Raw genomic sequence first — 20,420 nt, 5'->3', positions numbered from 1 at the left:
CCCCATTGTCAAGAGACCCCGTGCGGCGATCTGCCATGCTGACCGGCGTCACCATGTTGGTACGGAAAGGGGCTATGGTGCCGGTTCCAGTGGAGAAAGTGGGCCTGGGGTTCTATTCCCATCTGTTTCTGGTTTGAAAACCCGATGGTTCCTTCCGCCTCATATTGAATCTCCCTTCCCTGAACAAATTGGTGCGGTTGGATTATTTTCGGATAGTCGCATTACAGTCCGTCATTCTGCTCATCCAGGGGGGCAATTTTTAGGCTTCCCTGGACTTAGAGGACGCTTATTTTCACGTTCCTGTCCATCCTGCCATTCAGCGATTCCTGAGGTTTGCAGTCCAGGGGAGGCAGTCACAGTTTCAGGTTCTGCTGTTCAGCCTCTCCACTGCTCCCAGGACCTTTACCAAGGTATTGACTCCTGCTGTGGGGGGTTTGCAACATTGGGGTTTCTTCATGTTTCCCCTATATTGATGATTGTTTGGTCCGGGACAGTTGAATTTTTATGTGGACATTCTAAGCCGCAACCTTTCATCTTCTCTTCTGTATCATCTCTCTCTTCCTCTGTTCCAGTCCCTTTGCCTTTAGTTCGGGACTCCATGGATCGATCTTTTGCGTCTCCTCTCAACTCTCTCCTTCCCCAGTTTTGTTAGGAGGTACCGTGTCTTCAGGCTTGGGCGATGGATCCTCTTTCGATTGCCTGGCCGCCTGGTCTTCTGTATGCATTCCCTCCCATTCCCCTCCTCCCGAGTGTGCTGCAGAAGATTCAGGGGGAGAAGGTTTCGGTCCTGTTGATTGCTCCTTCCTGGCCTCGCCGCCTTTGGTTTCCTCTCATGTTGCGGGTGGCGGAGAGTCGGTTTGTCCGGCTTCCTTTGTGTCCGTCTCCTCTTCAGTTTCCGCTCCTGTCTCTGCCTTGTCTTCGTTGTTGTTGTTCGTCTGTGGTGGCTCGTGACATCCAGTTGTCTCGCTGCCCTTCGACCGACCCTTAAGTGCCGTCGTCATTGGGGTTCTTTTGTTTCTTGGTGTTCTTCTCATGGGGTGGAACCTGGACTGGGAGTTCCTACTTCTGTGTTAGACTTTCTCCGAGATGTTTTTTTGAAAGGCCTTTCCCCTTCCACGTTGTCTGCTCAGTGGGTGGCGGTTCGTGCTGGTCGGGGTCCTGGGGCCTCCTTGGAGGGTGTTGCCCCTTTGGTTTGTCCGCTTCTTCGGAGCTTTCGCCTTCGTCAGCCAGTTTCTCCTGTTTTCGTTCCTTCTTGGGATTTACCAACTGTTTTGCGGGGGTCTACAGTTGCCCCCTTTTGAGCCTTTGATGGAGGCAGATTTGTTGTGGCTGTCCGCTAAGGTGGCTTTCTTGTTGGCCATTACCTCCGCTCGCCGGTTGGGTGAGTTGGGTGCCTTGCTCATTTTGTTTCCTTATTTGCAGTTCCTTACTGCTTGATCCAGCCTTCCTGCCTAAGGTATCTTCAAGTTTTCATTTGTAGCAGGAGTGATTTTTCCTGATTTGCCTACTGAGGTGGATTCCCTTGTTCCCCCTTCCTTGGATATTCCTTGGATATTCGCAGGGCTCTCCAGATTTATCTCCAACGTTCCCTGGGGTTCCGGAGTTCTCCAGCCCTGTTTGTCTCCTGTGGGGGTGTGGCTAACGGGAAGAAGGTTTCTACTTCCCCGATCATTCGGTGGGTGCGTTTGGCGGTCTGCCAATCTTGCAAGTATTTGGCTTTGCCTCCTCCGTCTCATGTGCAGGGCCGTTCGACGCGTTCTGTGTTTGCTTCTTGGGCTGAGGCGGGGGGGTCTCTATCCAGGAGATTTGTAATGCAGCCACTTGGCAGTTACAGCACACATTTGTGCGACATTATAGGCTTGATGTTTTACATGCCTCTGCTGACAGTTTTTCTGTTGGCGTCTTGAACGCTGTTTTTCATTAATCTTTTATTGATTAAAGTTTTGTACCCTGCATGAATCCCTGGTGTCCTGCGTTTTTTTGGTTCTCTGCTTGTGAGTTCCTCATGTAGTAACGACTGGGACGGGGAGGACCCATGAGGAGGTAATGTCTTGTTACTTACTGGTAACCTTCATTACCCCATAGGGTCCTCCCCGTCCCAGTGCTGGACCCTCCCTCCCGCTGTGTTTGTGTCAGAGTCTTGGTGATAACAGGCATGGCGGTAGGTGGGCGGGGCTTATGTAGCTTAAACATATTGACGTTGTGATTGGCTGGGTGGAGGCAGGGCTGCCTCACGTGCTAAAGACTGGGACGGGGAGGACCCTAATTGGGGTAATGAAGATTACCGGTAAGTAACAAGACATTACTAGCACCCGAGGCAGCCTAAGCAATTTTCATGCATAACGATACACACAAAAACTGACACAGGCATTCATCAAATACACAAAGGATGAAATATTTGATTTGATTAACAAAGACTAAATTTTTTTTAACTTTATTGGTCAGGTTGGAACTTTTCTAAATCCATTTAGGGCCTTTCTTCCATATTACATTCTATTTGATTAACCAGCACTGCCCTCATAAATCAATCTCAGGATACCTATTAGTTTCTAGCGTCCAATCCTAAATTATTTCACATTTACATAACAATGTCAAATTTTCAATTTTGCTTCTTTATTCATATACACTTTATTCATCTGTTAATCAGAACCTACTTTTCTGAGGAGGTATTCCTAGACCACAGGCTAAGAACCACCTTTCTATATAGCATGCAGTGACCAACAGAGTAAAGTACAGTTTGTGGAAGGCCCCATATAATATAGTGTCACTCTTTAGGTAATGGACCGTCACTCGTAGACACACTGAAACTATAGAAGGGTTTCACATCATGAAAATATGGCAGCTATGTTCTCTGCTTACACCACGTTGGCGGTGTTGTGCACATTTTGTCCTCAGTTTCACTACTCACACTGGTCATTCACGTTCTTTCTCAGTGAGTTGGAATTCTTGGCTTGTGAGACACAGAGAGGAAGTTCATTTTGTAGATCTCGGTCTCTCATCTGATTCGATTTCACAACGTGTCCGACCCGGCAGGCGACACCTGGACATGTTGGACCCACCCCCACCTTATGTGTGTTGCACCGTCAATTGACAGACACGTGATCTAAGAGTGAAGTTTACTTGCAGAGAGGTTTGAAAGGTTAAGACCCAGACAGCCAGGATCCTTGTAGGCTACAAAGGTCACGTTAATTCCCCTGTTCGACTACGTCATCTTCCAACAGCGCTGCAGGAATATTGAGGAAGCGCTCTTCTGCAAACGCTGCACGTGCAGTCAGCTGAGTTGTCCGTTTCCGGTGATCTCGTGCAGAGAGCGGAGGGCACTGAGGCCAGCACTGAGGTGTGGAGAACTGACGAGTGTGGGCGAATGATGGCCGCGGCGCTCACTCCTTCGCTGCTGCTGCTGCTTCTCCTGCACCCCCTCACTGCGGGTCAGGACCTCGAGGGGCCCGGCCCTACAGACAACGGGGGCCCAGGTAAGACAGCGGCGTAGGAGGTCAAACTGGGACCCGTATGTACAACGAGCAACTAAAAACATACATCTGTACACATGGAATAGCACAATACTTGTTACCTCTGAAACTAATTGCTTTAGTCAGCTTTTTTGGTCTACATCTTATTGACCACCCAGCCCTGTATCTCAAGTAAAACATTTTGGTCTCCAACTTATTGGCCACTCAGTTTTGTATCTCCAGTTGCTTTTTGTTCCAAACAGTTTTAAAACAAGCATTGGTAAATGCACCAGGCTTAGCCCTTGTGATTAATAATAAGCTGTTTTGTTGTAAGTTTTAGCTTACTGAGTAGTTAGTTGTACAATATAAGTTATATAAAGTCTGTTAAAGTGCTATGACTTGTTTATGTACAAAATATTGTGCTCTTACTAGAGACATAGTGTCGGTAAGTAATAGCAAAATTTTGAAAAATGAAATGGAAGTGGGAAATAATATAATTAATTGATGTAATACCAAAATTATCTATAAGAGTTCTGACAACTTTGGGCCTGGCGCCACCGCACCTGCTGAACTATTCAAATCATACCTCAAGTGCCTGTAAAGTAACTGCACTTGTGACTGCCTTTTTAGTGGTAAAATATAGCAATATTTGGTGTTTGGAGGAGTTAGAGCAACGTTTGGCCCCGGTGCCACCGCACCTGCAGCACCATTCAAATCATGACTCTATTGCCTGCATCACAACTGCAGTTGAGGCTGCCTGTTTAGTAGCAACATATTTCAATATTTGGTGTTTGGAGGGGTTCCTAGAGCTTTGGGGCCCTGTGTCACTGCACCTGCTGCACCATTGAAATCATGACTGTAGTGCCTGCAAGGTAACTACAGTTGTGACTGCTTATTTAGTGGTTAAAGTATAGCAAAATTGGGTGTTTAGAGGAGTTCTCACAACTTTTGGACCCGGTGCCACTGCACCTGCAGCATCATTGATATCATGGCCATAGTAATGCTGGATAACTGCACTTGTGACTGCCTGTATAGCAGTAACGTTTAGCAATATTCTGCATTTAGTGGGGGTCCCTAAAGCTGGAGAAGGCGACCAATCGACACCGACCTCGCTAGCGCTAGGAGCGCTTTTCACCTTGCTTCGCCTGCTTTTCCGCTTTTAAATATCCCGTTTTGTATTTTTTTTGATCTATGTTCATTTACCTTGTTTTTAGCTGCAGCGACCCCCCTGGCCTTATCCCTGCACTATAAAACCCCCCTGGGGACCACCACCACTGCCTTTGGCGGGTCCGGGATCACGGGGTACCGGAGACGAATTTGAGCGCCATTTTGGAGTGGGCACGGGCTCTCTCGCGCATTCTCGCGAGATTTCGCCCTGTTCAAGCCTACTTGAGGCAGCGAGAGACGGCAGGTCAGCCTGGAGAAGGCGACCAATCGACACCGACCTCGCTAGCGCTAGGAGCGCTTTTCACCTTGCTTCGCCTGCTTTTCCGCTTTTAAATATCCCGTTTTGTATTTTTTTTTATCTATGTTCATTTACCTTGTTTTTAGCTGCAGCGACCCCCCTGGCCTTATCCCTGCACTATAAAACCCCCCTGGGGACCACCACCACTGCCTTTGGCGGGTCCGGGATCACGGGGTACCGGGGACGAATTTGAGCGCCATTTTGGAGTGGGCACGGGCTCTCTCGCGCATTCTCGCGAGATTTCGCCCTGTTCAAGCCTACTTGAGCCTTCTATCGGTCGCGCAGCGGTGACGCGCAGCGGTGCGCCTTCATCGCGCCTGAGTCCAGCCAGAGTCCTGCCCGTCTGCGCTCGTCCGCGCTAGGCAGGGCCTGGCAGGGCCTTTACTACTCCAGGATGCTATCTTTAGTAGATTTACGCGCATTGCGCCGAGGGGTAAGTGGTTGCCGCCATGGCTCTTTGGATCCTCTTAGTGGTCCTTATCAGTGCCCTATCTGTTCCTTCTGTCTCCCGGCACCACAACCCATCCTGCGTCTTCAATCTAAACCCCCTAGAGCTTTTACCACTGGTCCTGTACGGGGTCCTGACATCTGTTCGCCTCTTAAAATATTTCTTTTGAATGTAAGGTCTTTGGCCTGCCACTCGCAAGAAATCTTTTCACTGATTAATGATGAAAATCCAGATATTTTCTTTTTCACCGAAACGTGGCTTCATGATAATTCTATGGCTGTGATTAACCTAGCCCTTCCAGTTGGCTATACCATGCACTCATCCCATCGTAATGGTAGAGGTGGCGGCATTGCAGTCGCATTAAAAACTTGCTATTCGTGTGCCTGGTCTCCCACCACTATAGTTGGATGTGAGAGTGCGCATTTTAACATCACTGTAAGTCCCCATTTCACCTTCGCGGGACTTTTAATCTATAGGCCCCCAGGTCCTGATGGACCTTTTCGTGTTAGCCTACCGGATGTGGTTCCTTCTTTAGTTTTGAAAACCAACAATTTCACGGTTGTTGGTGATCTGAACCTTCATATGGAAGCACCACTTTCCAATCCAGTCCAAAGTTTGCTTTTTGATCTTGAGGCATTTCATTTAGTCCAACTGGTTGAATCCCCGACTCACATCGGTGGTCACCTATTGGATCCTTTTTTGACAAACATCTCCTCTAATATTGAAGTGCTCCAGCCCAAGCCTATGGCCTGGACTGATCACTATCTGATCGAAACGCAAATTGCTATTGACATCCCTTTAGCCAATCATAACTTGCCTAAGACTCTTAAGCGTCCTTGGAGAAACTTGAACTTAGAGCACTTTCACCATCTGTTGTTGCAGCACCATCCTCAACCTCCTGAGGAAGTTTCCCGTGGCTATGACGACTTTTGCAAGTGGCTTGAGCAATCTTTGGATACCCTCATACCAGCTAGGTGGAGCAAGGTTAAATCTGGCTCCCCCAGTCCCTGGTATGATGAATCCCTTAGGGTACTGAAAGCATCTTGTAAAAAAGCAGAACGCGCTTGGCGCAGAAACTATGATACTGATCTTAAAGCAGCCTATAGATCTTGCATTAGGATGTATCATAAGGCCATATGTTCAGCCAGGGCCGCTTTTTACTCACAAGAAATAAAAAACAGTACTAACCCTACCAAGACCATTTTTAGGGTGTGTAAGGACCTTACCAACAAAAGAACTGCTTCCACGTTGACCGCCTCTATGACACACTGCGAAGATCTGGCCTCGTTTTTCGTTGAAAAAGTGGAGGCTATATACAGGTCATTTGCTACGCCTTTTGTCAGTGAAATTAATAGTGCCCCTCCGGTCTCCAAATTCTTATTAGCCATTCCAGGTCCTACCCAAGAGGAGTTCCTAAATCTGACGGTTAAAGTTAAATCAGGTTCTCCGGAGGACCCTATGAGACCCATGGAATTTCGTGATTTCGCCGACTGTTGCTATCCGGCGATGCAGAGCTTAATTGATCTCTCCTTCAGATCTGGTAGTGTTCCTACTGCTTGGAAGCAGGCCATTATAATACCAATTCTAAAAAAACCGTCTCTTGACCCTTCCAAATCAGAGCATTACCGACCTATCTCCCTCCTTCCTTGGACGGCTAAATTAGCTGAAGCCCACGCCAATAGGATCTTATCCCTCCACCTGCAAGAAGCAAACATACTGGATAACTCCCAGAATGGGTTTCGAGCCGGTCATAGTACCGAGACCGCTCTCTTGGCGGTGGTGGAACACATCAGGAACATAGTTGACCAAGGTCAGACGGCGGCACTGATCCTATTGGATCTAAGTGCCGCGTTTGACACGGTCTCCCACCACATCCTTTTACACCGCCTCGTGGAGGCAGGTGTTGGAGAACAAGCGCTTGATTGGTTTCGATCATTTCTCACGGGTCGAACCTTCAAAGTTTCTACTCCTCCCTACATCTCTGCCCCACGTCCCATTTTGCAGGGAGTTCCACAGGGTTCGGCTCTGAGCTCTACCCTTTTTAATTTGTATGTTGCACCGCTGGCGCAGGTAGCTGCCAGCTTTGGTCTCTCAATAGTGTCATACGCCGATGACACACAATTGGCGGTGTCTCTCAATGGCGATTCCAACATGAACGCCCCCACCTTTCAAGCAGCCCTTAAAGCTGACGCCGGCTGGATGGCGAATAATCGCTTACAACTCAATGCCACCAAGACGGAGGTCATTCTTTTCGGGAGAGACAGCGAGCTCTGGGGAGACCAATGGTGGCCTTCTGAATTGGGCCCCGTCCTGACCCCTGTAGCCGAAGTCAGAAATCTGGGCGTCTGGCTTGACGATCAATTGTCTTTTATTCCCCACATCAAACGTGTTGCGGGAACTTGTTTCGGCGCTCTACAAAGCCTTCGGCCTGTTTTTAAATTTTTTGACGCGGACACCAGGCAGATTATAGTCCAAGCTCTGGTGTTGACCAGATTGGACTACGCCAGCTCTCTGTTTCTGGGTGTCAATCAAGCTGAGCTTGCCCGTCTTCAGCGGATACAAAATTCGGCGGCTAGGATGCTGGTCGGCCTCCCTAAATTTGTTTCGGCTCGTAGCACTATCTATGACCTTCACTGGCTCCCAGTGGGCCAAAGAATTAAGTTTAAGGCTTTGTGCCTTACTTTTAAAATTCTCAACTTGGCCTCCCCTCCTATTCTTACTCAGACCATCCGCCACTATGTCCCCTTAAGAGCTCTTCGGTCTGCAGGGTCTAATCTGGCCATTGTTCCTCGTTTTAAAAAGTCCAGAATGGGTGGACGCTCTTTCTCGGTGATGGCGGCTACGCTGTGGAACTCTTTGCCTGCTTCACTTCGTTCCATCCACGATTTGTTTCATTTTAGGAAACAATTAAAAACCCATCTGTTCTCCGCTGTATAGCCCTGTGTTTTGGTCATCATGTTGTGTTGTGTCTCTTATCTCCAAAAGCGCCGGGACGCCTCTTGGCTGCGGCATCTGCGCACTATACAAAATTTAATAACATAACATAACATAACATTATGGCTCCGGGGCAACTGCACCTGCTGCACCATTCAAATCAAGGCCCTTTTCACTGCAATTGTGTCTGGCTGTGTAGTTGCAACATATAGCAATATTAGGTGTATCTAGGAGGTCATGACAAATGTTGTGCCGGCTGCCACAGCACCTGCTGCACCATTCAAATAATTACCCATGCTCCAACTACCACTCGTGCACGGAGGAAGTCTTTTTAAATTTAACTTCTCACAGATATCCTGGCAAAAGATGAACCTAGGCAAATGGAGCTTAAGACCGTCCCTCTTCAAATAAAATCAGTCCCAGATAGTACACCAGCAATACAAACAAGAATCATTTCAACTGTGGCCTTTCAAAGAGAATGGAAAATATGCCTCCAGTGACCCTCTGTCACCAGTAGTATTTATTTCAAAGGACATTTCGTTCTTGCCAGATGTATTTTTGAGAGAAGCAGTTATAGGGATAATGCCAAAATAGCGGATTTTTGCTTTCAATGAATCCCAGTGCTTGTAAACTGGTTTCTTAAGGAACTAGAAATGTATTTCTTAAGTAAGGCGTTTTGTGGCGGATGTTTCCTTTTGAGCTAGGTATTTTGGTGTCTCTGACAAGAATGACATGGGAAAACCACAAACCTGGCTGCTCTCAGCTTCAAAACTAAATATTGACAAACTCATGCATTCAGAAAAGCAACTAAAAAAAAAAAGACAGCAAGGCCAAGCCACTGACTACTGTCAAACAAAGAAAATGCCAATACTGTTTTCCTTATTCCTAATCCAAATTGCGTACACATACGACTTCAACAATATGTGTCATCACAGCTTATTTTCAGAATAAATCTTTTATTATTTTATCTTTTCAGTTTTTAGTTCATTATTTTGGTTGAATTTTCAGCAATTTCGTATTTCAAAAATCACTGTACAAAACATACAAAAACATTAATCAAACATTTTAAAAACATTACCCTCTATTATTCATAATCATGATCACACTAACTTCATTCCTCAATCACACTGTCTTTCACCAACACACACACACCAATGTTATTTACACTTCAATTGTTCAATTTACAAAAAGGCCATAGACACTTTAATTTCTCATTTTAACACAGTTTAACAGAGCAATCAAATGATCTTATAGTGTGATCATGATTATGAATTCAACCAAAATAATTAACTAAAAACTGAAAAGATAAAATAATAAAAGATTTATTCCGAAAATAAGCTATGATGACACATATTATTGAAGTCGTATGTGTACGCAATTTGGATTAGGAATAAGGAATTCAGAAAAGCAACTGGCAAAGAAAAATAAGAGGGCTGTGGAAAGCAGAAAAGAACGAGCTCTAACTGCTCTTTGTTGACAAGAACCCCCACCACCCCTCCGCCCCGCACATATATACTCAAAACAAGTCTAGAACGGTCCGTGCAGGTAAGAGCGATGGGGCCGGTGGGTGGCGGAGTGGTGGTGGAAGGGGATTGCGACTGATAGATTATGGCTCAGTTCCAGCTGTCTGTTGTGGAGAAATTTCTTTAAAAATACCTAACTCCATTGAGTCAGAGGTGGTGGTAGTAATCCAAGTTACATTATTAGTATTTTAAAGGCAATGGCAAGGCCTCCTCCTGATTTAAAATTTCTGTAAACTTAAATTAATTTATAATTATCAGGAATAGCTAGGGTGATGGCTGGAAGATTAGAAGAATTCAGCCATGTTTCTATCAGGAAACAGATATCCGGTGCATGAGAGGTGATTAAATCCCATATCTCGGTCGCATGGTTAGCTAGCGATCTTACATTACAAAGGAGGCATTTGATATCCTTCTTAATAGGTTTGGGGCCGAATCAAACCCCATAAGACTCCGTAGATCGATGGTGTTTTGAAGATGGCAGTTGAAGCATGCCATCGGGCCCTCTAGGATATGAGGAAAGCTATTGGTGCATAGAAGTTGTTGAAGGGTGCTAACTTTCTCCGGTGTCCTCAATTGATGAACAGTAACCAATGCGTAGTAGTGTATGGTAGAATCTGTCACATATTTCTCCGGGAGTTCCAGGGGTCCTGGCTTCTGGCGACGTCCAGGCGCGGACAGGCTTGCCTTTGGCACGCCTGCAGCTCACGTCTGGCCTGGCAATGACTTTTATAGCCATATACAGTAGAGCGCTGACCGCAGCCTCACCGGAAGTGGGTCACTATGCTTTCTCCACACAAACAGCTACCGAAGCTGCGGTGGACCGGAAGGCAGACTCTGTAACTAAAGGCAGCAAGGAGCGACAATTAAAACAAAAGTGTCTGAGCACTAGTAGCAATGAGACCGTGCGCTAAAAATTGGCTTCCACTAATGCCTGATACTCAAAAATCTACAAGAGGCATCAAATAAAAAAACTGATTAAAAACTGGCCTGAACAATAATATCAGTAAAAGCGTATGGTCCTTAATCCGCCTGCACGTGATCTGTCATCTCCCGTTGGACCCCTACTGCAAGCCATTGGAAGGTGACCTGTGGGTCCTCAGCATCCAGGGGTGTGGCTGTGGTGGTAGGTCGTGCCTGTTGGATATTTGTCAGGGCATGTGGAGATGCTGCTGACCCTCTCTGGGTTCCGGAGATGGTGTTCCTATGAGGTCTAGGAGCTCTTGGAGGGTGTTGTGGAAGAAGGTTGGAAGGTTTTCTTCATCATCACCATAATTGGTGGTGTCTGGGTAATGTACTGACCAGAAGATCAGGTTTTATCTTCTGCATGGAAAGGCCAAATGCTATTGTTGGTGTCTGTCTGTTACATGTTGACATGTTGTTAAGCATTAGGTGCATGACAATTTCCATTCTCCTTTGTTACATGGCATACCTGTTATACAAAGGTGTGTATGGCCGTTTACACTGTTCATGAATGTTACATTTCAGTATTTCAAGATTTTGACACTAGCTCTGTGTGCCAACACTAAGGGGCCGATTCCGATTCGGGTCGGAAGGGTTCCAAACCATGTTTGGAGCCCTTCCGACCGAATCGGTCAGTGCCGGACGGATTGCATTCCGACCGTCCCATTCTGATAGGCTCGGTCGGCATGGAATCCGACTCGGATTTCCGGATGTCCTACGACATGCTCGGACAGCCCGTCTGCCATCCGGAAATCCTTAGTACTACCCCGGTCACCTCTTTACGACCGAGGAAGTACAATGGCACTGCCTTTTCATGCCGGTCTGTCCGGCACGAAAAGGAAGTCGGAAACTGTCTTTGGGGGCCCCCAGCAGGGCTTCCATGGGTGCAAGGCTGCCGAATGGCAGCCTGGGGGCACCTATGGTGCCCCTCTGTGGATTCCTGCCCCTGGTGGCAGGCACCTTGCGGTGCCGGCCCTAGGGTGCAGGGATGAACTGCACCCCTGCGTTTCTCAATGCAGGCATGTATTCCGCTCGGAATGCATGCCTGCATTGTGAAGTACACGAATGCGACCGAACATGGTTCAGTCGCATTCGTATTAGCAGGGCCATAACCCACGACAGCAGGTCGGTGGGTTACTGCTCCTGACCGATGTCGGACGGACCTGAGTCCGTCCAACATCGGAATCGGCCCCTAAGAGGCATATTTACAAGGCCATATCACCACAGTAATGTCACTTTTCTGAGGATCCTGTGGCGATGGGGTTTTGCCTTATTTTCAATGTGGCATTAAGCCATTTAACGTGGCTTAACGCTGCCTTGTAAATAAGGCCCCCTTTCAAGCTACACTTAGCGTGAAAGGGGTGGACAATGGGTGTTACGGTGGACATTCCGCTGCAAACACCATTGATTTTGCAACTGCTCCCTATTTACAAGGGTAGCTTAATAGGAGTCTGTGCTAAAATTGAGACCAGGGAAAACCTAGTCTCATCTCAACCTCATCTACAGACCCCCGGGACCACGCACACAATTCAGCGAAGACATCGCCGACTTCATCAGCCCGCACGCCCTCCCCTCCGCTGACTACATCCTCGTCCGGGACCTCAACTTCCACCTGGAGAACAACAACGACCGCAACACCACAACCCTGCTGGACAACCTCGCCAACCTTGGTCTCAAGCAGCTGGTGACCACCCCCACCCACTACGCCGGACACACACTCGACGCCGTCTTCTCTTCCAGCAAGGACATCGTCCTCAGCCACGCCACCGGACTCCACTGGACGGACTACAGCTGCGTCCACTTCGGCTTCAGAAGAACCACGACCCACCACCACCAGCAACAGGTTGCACGCAGAAGCTGGAACAAGATCACAGCCGACCAGCTCACCGCATCCCTGAGCCAGGACCCACCCACCAGCTCAGCGAACCCCAGCCAGGCCGCCAACAACCTCACGAAGTGGATCAGCAACTGCGCAAACGACCTCGCCCCTCTGAGGACCCCGCCTAGCAGACCCGGCAGCAAGAGAGCACCCTGGTTCACCGACGAACTCAAGAGCTCCAAGAAGAACTGCCGAGCCCTCGAGAAAGCATGGCGCAGAGACCCGACACCAGACAACATGACCGCCCTCAAGCTCGCCACCCGAAAACACCACCAACTGATCCACGCCACCAAGAGAACTGCTTTTAAGGTACGACTGGACAACAACGCACACAACAGCAAGGAACTCTTCACCATCGTCAAAGAGCTCTCCAACCCCAGCGCCGGAAACAATGACATCACCCCATCGCAAGACCTCTGCAACTCCCTCGCCTCCTACTTCCACAACAAGATCGCAGACATACACAACAGCTTCAGCACACAACCGGTGCACCCCACAACAGCACCGACGCCCCCCACCACCACCATCCGTGCCTGGACCCCGATCACCACCGAAGACACCATCAGGACGATGAACTCCATCCACTCCGGATCCCCAACCGACCCCTGCCCTCACCACGTGTTCAACAAGGCCGACTCCATCATCGCACCCCATCTGCGGGACATCATCAACACCTCCTTTGACACAGCAACCTTCCCGGGGAGCTGGAAGCACGCCGAACTCAGCGCTCTACTGAAGAAACCATCAGCAGACCCCACCGAACTCAAAAACTACCGCCCCATCTCGCTCCTCCCTTTTCCGGCCAAAGTCATCGAGAAGACCATCAACAAGGAGCTGGCCGCCTTCCTCGAGACAAACGGATCCCTCGACCTCTCGCAGTCTGGCTTCCGGGCCAACCACAGCACCGAGACCGCCCTCATCGCAGCCACCGACGACATCCGAGCCCTGCTCGACAACGGAGAAACAGCGGCCCTCATCCTCCTGGACCTCTCTGCGGCGTTCGACACTGTCTGCCACCGCACCCTAGTGCAGCGTCTCAGCAACGTTGGAATCCAGGAGAAGGCACTAGAATGGATCATGTCCTTCCTCGCCGGAAGAACACAGAGAGTCCGCCTACCACCATTCAGATCAGAAGCGACCGAAGTCATCTGCGGCGTTCCACAGGGCTCCTCGCTCAGCTCCACCCTCTTCAATGTCTACATGAGCCCCCTTGCGGCCATCGCACGCCAACACAACCTCAACATCATCTCCTACGCCGACGACACCCAGCTGATCCTCTCCCTCACCAACGACCCTGCCACCGCCAGAACCAACCTACACAAAGGGATGAAAGACGTAGCCAAGTGGATGATGAACAGCCGCCTGAAACTGAACTCAGATAAGACGGAAGTCCTCATCCTGGGATCCTCTCCCTCCACCTGGGACGACTCCTGGTGGCCCCCCGCCCTGGGCAGCGCACCCAAACCAACGGACCTCGCACGCAACCTGGGCTTCATCTTGGACTCCTCCCTCTCCATGGCCAGACAAGTCAACGCCGTCTCCTCGTCATGCTTCAACATCCTGCGCATGCTACGTAAGATCTTCCGCTGGATCCCCACCGAGACCAGGAAGACGGTCACCCAGGCCCTCGTCACTAGCCGACTGGACTACGGCAACGCCCTCTATGCCGGAACCACCGCCAAGCTCCAGAAGAGACTCCAGCGGATCCAGAACTCCTCAGCAAGACTCATCCTCGACGTCCCCCGACACGGCCACATCTCCGGACACCTGCACTGGCTCCCGGTCAACAAGAGAATCACCTTCCGCCTCCTCACCCACGCACACAAAGCCCTACACAACCAAGGCCCAAGATACCTCAACAGCCGCCTCAACTTCTACACCCCCACTCGTCAGCTCCGATCAACCAGCAACGCCCTCGCCGCCGTCCCTCGCATCCGAAGAGCCACCACAGGAGGAAGGTCCTTCTCCTACCTGGCCGCCAAGACTTGGAACACCCTCCCGACCCACCTCCGCATGACCCAAGACCACCTCGCCTTCAGAAAGCAGCTCAAGACCTGGCTGTTCGAGCAGTAGCGGACCCCCCCCCAAGCGCCTCAGAGACCCTCCGGGTGAGTAGTGCGCTATATAAATGTGCTGATTGATTGATTGATTGATTGATTGATAGTCTTAACCTTGCAAAACAAGGAGAGATGCTTTAATGATAGTTTGTACTGTTTCTATGTGTTCACTTGTCATTATTAGGATACATGAAGAGCTTAGTTACAAGGCCCTTGTGTCACCGATATGTCACTTTCAATAAGGCAAAAACTGACATACCGACAGGGCAAAGAGCTTTAGAATAAGCCCCAAAGTACCTATGTGGCTACCGTTTGACCTGCACACAGTGTGGGATAGGGCTGAGGTATAAGTGCGTGGAATGTGCTACATGACATATTTCCCCCCTTGTTGTTACTTACCCATTTGTTGATGTAGTTGGTCATAGTCAGCGCTGTCCAGTCTCTCTACTCCAACCACCGACTCCTCACAGATGACTGTGGACACCTGTTCCTCCAAGGGATTGAGCTCCTCCTTCGGTCTACAGTGCTGCTTGTCAATTGCTGGACAGTTTCTACTTTGTCTTGCGCTTGGCATCATGCAGCACTTTTTGCAGTCTGTCACTGTCCTCTTGACTTCTGCGACAGAGTTCACCTTGCTGACTATACACTGCCATTTAGCAATTTTGATCCCCAATGACACCTTGTAGCTGAAGAAGAGCTGGTGTTGATGCTACGTCACCTCTACAATCAGGATCTCATCCTCCTCCTGACTGAATCTGCCTTTTTTCTTCCCCATGGACTCAGGCTGGTCATCCTGGCTGTTGGGAGGTGGGGAGGGCTGTTGTCCTGTGCTGTGTTTTTAAAAGCTTGTTTGCCGCTAAACTCTAAAAAGTGATATTTGGCTGATTAGCGTGAACTTCCTTCCGGCTAATTGGCTAGCTGTCCCTTTTTTCATGCAACGTGTATTTTGTTTACATCTTGACGCTCCCATTAGTGTAATTTTTCCTGGCCACTGGATGATCCTAATACCCGAAAGAAACAGCTTAGTTTTAGATTCCTTACCTTCCCCCGGCGTCAGACTGGATCAGGAAATTTTTGCGTAGCAATACCCTTGCGCGCTCGCGCGATGCGGCGGGGGTTCGGGTGACACCGCCCATGCGGCTCCGTCGGAGTCAGCGACGCCGGAGGAAATCGAGCGCTTCCTCGTGGCCATGAGGTCCCTCACTCCTCCTGCGGGCTTCGCGGCGCCTTCGGGCCCAGCCGACCCGTCTAGGAGCCCTAGCGGGTCGGGGGCTTCGGCCCCGATGCTGGCGGGTGCTTTGGCCCGACGCCGCCGGCGTCTTCGGGTTCGCCGCTGCAGGACCCCGCTGTATCCGCTTCTGGATCTGGGTCATCGCCGGTTGACCTGACGACCTCACCGGCGTCGGTCCCTCAGGCATCACCTCCGGCGCCGTCTTTGGGCGCCGCCGTCCCCGATGCCTCCCTCGATCCGGTTCCGGCGCTGGAGTGGCGCCGCAGGTCGCCGCTCTCGACGTCGATTGGGGAGTTTTACTTCAACGAACCGGCCCCATCCATTGACAACCCTGAGTATCAGGAGATGGGTGATGAGGAGTATTGGGAGGGGTCTGAGGATCCTCTGACATGGGAGTGTCAGTCCCAGAAGGACTGGACAGGTGGACTTGGGGATGCCAGTGGTCTGGACACTCGCCAGACACTGGTTTTGTCTCACCTCCTACCATGGCTATGGAGGAGGGGGCAACCTACAGTGTGGTGTTGACGCGGGTGGCCAAGGCCTTGGGCCTTGAGCTCCTCGTCGCGGCCATGAGGACTAACCTCCTCACTGAGGTCCTTAAACCGCAGTCAAGCTCCGCTGAGCCTCTGCTGCCGTTTAATTAGGCCTTGACTGGCGTTCTTTTGGGTACTTGGTCCAGGCCCACTACGCGTTCGCCTGTAGATAGGAACGTGGCCAGACGCCACCGCCCGGCCCCGTGCGACCCATGCTTCCTGTCCACCCACCCTACCCCCGAGAGCCTGGTCATCCAGGCCTCAAATTCCCAGACCGCATTTCCGTCGGCTCCGCCGGACAGGGAATGAGCAGTACGGCAAGAAAGTATTCTCCTCCCTGAGTCTGGGACTGCGGTCTTGCAACACCGCATGCCTCTTGGGCCGCTACACCCACTCTCTGTGGGACACGGTCGCAGAAGTGCTGCCAGAATGCCCGTTGGAGGTACGGGCTAAACTCGGCCAAGCCCTTGTGGAAGGCCGGGATGCAGTACGGTATTCTATCCGGTGTGGGCTGGATACCACCGACTCACTGGGCAGAGCGATGGCGACGACGGTGGCGATTCGTCGCCACGCCTGGTTGAGGTCCGCCAACTTCTTGGCTGATATCCAGAATACTCTCATGGACATGCCGTTTGATGGCTGTCGCCTTTTTGGTGACAAGACAGACCATGCGCTTAAGCGCTTTAAGTACTCCAGGGCTACGGCCAGGTCATTGGGCCTCTCGGCCCGCGCCAGCAAACAGGTGCCTTTCGCTTCTTTCGTGGCCAAGGAAGGGGCGCCCCCACACGTGCTGCCAGCCACGCACCGCAGACTAACATCCAACGCGGTGGCGGCCGTGGAAACCGCCGTGGAGGCGGTCGGGGACAACGGCGAGGCCAGTCCACACCTTCCCCCGCAGCATCCGCCTCAAAACCCTCCTAGTCCGTACTCTCAGGCCCATGTGACGCCAGTGGAGGGCAGGGTTCACCATCACCTTCTCCACTGACGCACTGTCACATCGGACAGGTGGGTGCTGCAAATCGTCCAAAGGGGCTACTCCCTCCCCTTCGAGGCGACCCCTCCAGCCATGCCCCCGCAATACCACAGCGTATCGGGGGATCATTTGCGACTTCTGCAGGAGGAAGTTACGGTCCTCTTGGCCAAGGGGGCCATCAAGCACATTCCTGGGCCAGAAGTAGGGTGTGGTTGCTACTCCCACTACTTTCTGGTACCCAAGAAGGGCAAAGGGGGCCTACGCCCTATCTTGGATCTATGGAACGTCAACGGCTTCCTCCGGAAGGAGAAGCTCAAAATGCTGACACTGGCTCAGGTCCTAGCTGCCCTGGACCCAGGAGACTGGATGGTAGCGTTGGACTTGCAGGGCGCTTATTTCCACATCCCCGTCCTGCCGGCCCACCGGCGCTACCGGCGGTTCACGGTAGGCAGCGAGCACTTTCAGTTTACCGTGCTCCCCTTCGGCCTTACCAGCGCCCCACGGGTGTTCACGAAGGTGATGGCGGTGGTCTCAGCTCATCTGCGCAGGTTAGGGGTTTCAGTCTTCCCCTATCTCGATGACTGTTTGTTGAAGGCGGGCTCGCCCCAGACAGTCGTCAGCCACCTCCTGACAACGGCAGACCTCCTGCACCAGCTGGGGTTTTCCATCAATGTGCCGAAGTCACACCTGTGCCCCTCTCAGAAGCTCCTCTTCATCGGAGCGCTTCTCGACTCTGCGCAGTTTCGGGTTTATCCTCCCGAACAGCGGGTTCGGGATATTCAGGCTCTGATTCCACTCTTTTAGCCTTTATCCGGGTCTCGGTCAGGTTGACGCTGCGGCTTCTGGGGCTGATGGCCTCCTGCATCCTTCCGGTGCATCACGCCCGATGGCGGATGCGGGCTCTGCAGTGGGACCTGAAGTTTCAGTGGGCCCAGCATCAAGGCAACCTGTCCGACCATGTCCTGATCTCGGAGGGCACTGCGAGACAGCTGCAGTGGTGGCTCACGGACCGCGATTGGGTCAGCGGCAGATCCCTCTCCCTTCCTCACCCGGAGCACGTGGTTGTGACGGACGCGTCCCTCCAGGGCTGGGGAGGCCACATGGGAGAGGTGGAGATCAGAGGCCTCTGGTCTCCGGCGGAGTCCCGGCTCCATATCAACCTGTTGGAGCTGCGGGCGATTCGTCTAGCACTGAAGGCATTCCTCCCCTCAGTCCGGGGGAGTGTAGTGCAGGTGTTCACGGACAACACCACCGCCATGTGGCACTGCAACAAACAGGGCGGGGTGGGGTCGTGGACCCTATGTCAGGAGGCTCTGCGCCTCTGGCAGTGGCTGGAACATCAGAGTGTGTCCCTGGTGGTTCAACACCTGGCAGGTTCTCTGAACGCCAGGGTGGACGAACTCAGCCGCCGGTGCATGATGGATAACGAATGGCGTCTAAACTCGGACGTGGCGCAAGGTCTCTTTCTGCAATGGGGAAAGCCTTGGTTAGATCTATTCGCCACAGAATTGAATGTGCAATATCATCAGTTCTGCGCGTTGGAATTTCCAAGGCGGCACTCGCTCGGAGACGCTTTCCGTTGTGAGTGGAGTTGCGGTCTGTTGTACCCCTTTTCGCCTATACCACTTCTGCCCAGAGTGCTGAAGAAGATCAAGCGTGACCGGGCCCAAGTCATTCTTGTGGCTCCAGACTGGGCACGAAGGTACTGGTATCCCGAGCTACTCAGTATGTCAGTCGATCCCCCGGTTCGTCTGCCTCTTCAGGAGGACCTTCTGTCGCAGCAGCAGGGGACGGTCCTCCACCCAAACCTGTCCAGTCTCCAGATTGAGCGGCGACAGTTGAGGCCATTGGACTTGCCTCCTGAATTCTGTAATGTCATTCTGGCAGCCAGGCGTCCCTCCACAAAGTCGGTATACGCCTGCAGGTGGAACAAATTTGTGGCATGGTGCACAGCAAAGGCTGTGTATCCTCTCTCTGCCCCTCTTTCTGAGGTTCTTCTCTTCCTTCTTTCTCTTGCCCAGCAGGGCTCTGCTCTGGGCACTATCAAGGGCTATCTTTCTGCCATTTCAGCCTTTCTGAGGCTGCCTGATCAACCTTCTTTGTTCAAGTCCCCTATTGTAACTCGTGTTCTGAAGGGCATCACACACATGTTTCCTCCTGTTCCGTTTGTGATGCCTCAGTGGGACTTGAACCTTGTCCTTACCTTTCTGATGTGCGCTCCCTTTGAGCCACTTCACAACTGTCCTCTCCACCTTCTTACCTTGAAGACTGCTTTCCTGGTTGCCATCACCTCTGCCAGGAGAGTTAGTGAGCTCCAGGCTCTTTCATCCAAACCACCTTTCCTTTCTGTCCATCCGGACAAGGTTGTGTTGCGGCCTAGACCCTCTTTCCTGCCCAAGGTTGTCACAGCCTTCCATATCGGGCAGTCTATCACCTTGCCCACCTTCTCTCCGCCACCGCATCCCTCAAAAGAGGAAGAGCGGCTCCACCGTCTGGACCCAAAACGTGCGATTTCATTCTATCTAGATCGGACACGCCAGTTCCGGGTGGATGACCAACTCTTTGTTGGTTACGTGGGCGCAAAGAAGGGACGGGCGGTGCACAAGAGGACCATCTCTCAGTGGGTCATCTTGTATATGAAGGTCTGTTACTCCTTGTCGAAGAAGGAGCCTCCTGTTGGGCTGAGGGCCCATTCAACTCGGGCCACGGCGGCTACTACTGCCCTGGGCTGGGGAGTCCCCTTGCAGGACATCTGTCAGGCAGCTACATGGGCCTTGCTGCACACGTTCGCAGGACACTACTGCCTGGACAGCCAAGTCCGGAGGGATGGCTTCTTTGGCCGTTCCGTCCTCCAGGACTTTCTGGTGCGATTATTGGTTCGCAGACCCACCACCGGGGTTGGTATTGCTGGGGTATCTATTCTAAGGTAAGGAATCTAATACTAACCTGTTTCTTTCAGATGAACAAG

The 20,420-nt window shown here is 51.2% G+C and overlaps 1 pseudogene across 1 annotated transcript in view; it reads left to right on the top strand.

The window, feature by feature from the left end:
- The first annotated feature begins 3,347 nt into the window (after window positions 1-3,347).
- LOC144817818 (uncharacterized) overlaps window positions 3,348-20,420 on the top strand; it is a 316,434-nt pseudogene continuing 299,361 nt past the window's right edge. The window contains exon 1 of the transcript XR_013606986.1: window positions 3,348-3,473. The product of XR_013606986.1 is annotated as an uncharacterized LOC144817818 (transcript). The remainder of the gene's footprint in view (window positions 3,474-20,420) is intronic.

Source organism: Lissotriton helveticus, chromosome 2_1 (genome assembly GCF_964261635.1).
Source record: "Lissotriton helveticus chromosome 2_1, aLisHel1.1, whole genome shotgun sequence".
NCBI classification, from domain to species: domain Eukaryota; kingdom Metazoa; phylum Chordata; class Amphibia; order Caudata; family Salamandridae; genus Lissotriton; species Lissotriton helveticus.
The sequence above is the reverse complement of the archived record's forward strand: the minus strand, read 5'-3'. Positions and strand labels throughout refer to the sequence as shown.